A 1,768-nucleotide genomic window follows, 5' to 3' on the forward strand; every position below is an offset into this window, starting at 1 on the left:
TGTGTAATCTCCATCCTTTTAAGTTTTCTAAGACTTGGCTAGAAAACAAAACTCATCTGACCTGGTCTGGTATTGCTCATAGCCCTGCTTCATATATAAGATTAGACCAGATAGAGGGATGCAGGGATCTTCACGGTTCCTTCCACCAACAGGCCCGTGAATTGGTGTAACTGATTTCATTCCTGTCAGTAAAAATATTGGTATTGGAACTCCCTTTAGTATGCAAAATACGTGCATTTATTCATCACAGTCTATAACTTCCTCACAGAGCGAAGGGGTAGTGGGGAGGGCATTGGACGTGCTGATCTCCTCTCTCTTTGATCACCAGCGATAGGACACGAGGAAACAGAATAAAGCTGCACCAGGGGAAGTTCAGATTGGACACTAGGAAAAGGTTCTTCACTGGTTGGTCAGTCACTGGAACAGGCTCCCCAGGGAAGTGGTCACAGCACCAAGCCTGTCAGACATCACGGAGCATCTGGACAATGCTCTTCGTCCCATGGTTTAGTTTTAGGTAGTCCTGCGAGGAGCAGACAGTTGGACTTGATACTTATGGGTCCCTTCCAACTTGAGATATTCTATGATTCGTTCACTGACCAGCTTCATTCCCAAGCCTCTCTGGGGAGCTTCGCACTCTCAGCACAAGCAACTACTGTGTGTCTGAGAACTGGTAGCTTGTTCTCAGTTGAACCAGCCAACTGCATCGTTCCACTACTGGGCACAAGAAAGGCACCTTTCTCTCCTCAGTATACTTTCATTGCAGAGACAGCCACGGCTAAATTTATCGTAGGGAAACGGGTTGATCAGCAAATCCTTCCTGTGCCACAACCGTGAAACAGTATCTGCAGCGACATACTAACACGTGCAGTAGGAGAAATTATTGGATTCTCTGCTTGGAAATGTAGCTTCAAAAAATTCAATTCTGGCTTGAAGGATCCCACAGCTTTGGCATCTTGCTTCAGAAAAATATTCATGTAAATAAGATTTTCAGGCAGTTACTCTCACTCTGAGAAGCTCTAATGGTTAAGAGCAAAAGCATTTAGCAAAGGAACAGAGGTGCCAGAGCATCTGTTGTGGGTCTATCCATGATTCTATCATGCGTCCAACTTTCTACAAAACAAACAACTTCCATCCCCAAATGGATTTGTGGTGTCCTTTACCCTTCTATTTACCCATTGCCAGTTAAAGATCTCATTTAGGATTTGCTGATGATATTCCACAGAACAGCTGCTGTTCATTCCTGGCTGACAGTATAGACCAGGTTCTTGGAAGGCCGATGTTCTGTACAAGCCTGGCAGAAATGGAACAGGCAACCCGGATTAAATCACACTGTTAAAGGGGGAGGGGAGAAGAACCCCTGCAATACAGCCTTGTGAAGAATTGCAGGTCACGTTAGTTTTCCAAATCCCGGCCTAATTAAGCCGCATTTTCACTGTAAAGCAGGCGAGCTGCCAGTCACGGTGAAGCAAAACCCACTTTCCAGTAACTGCCAGCTAGAGCTCTAAAGTATGTTCATGCTTAAAACAGAAGCCTTTAAGAGCAATGGGGCTTGAGGAGCCATGTTTGGGCAGGACTTCTTGAACTAGCATTAAAATACAACTCCTAATATAGCAATACCTAAGGCTTTTTTGTTGTTGTTGTGTTGTTTTTTTAAATTTGCATTCCCACCAACAGCCTAATTTCATATTCATATTAAGTATCTCACATATTTCCTTTTGAGGTCACCACAATCTGTACCGTACTGCTGAAGAAAAGGATCTGGGGATGC

This window comes from Charadrius vociferus, unplaced genomic scaffold (assembly GCF_000708025.1).
Source record: "Charadrius vociferus isolate BGI_N301 unplaced genomic scaffold, ASM70802v2 scaffold603, whole genome shotgun sequence".
Classification (NCBI taxonomy): domain Eukaryota; kingdom Metazoa; phylum Chordata; class Aves; order Charadriiformes; family Charadriidae; genus Charadrius; species Charadrius vociferus.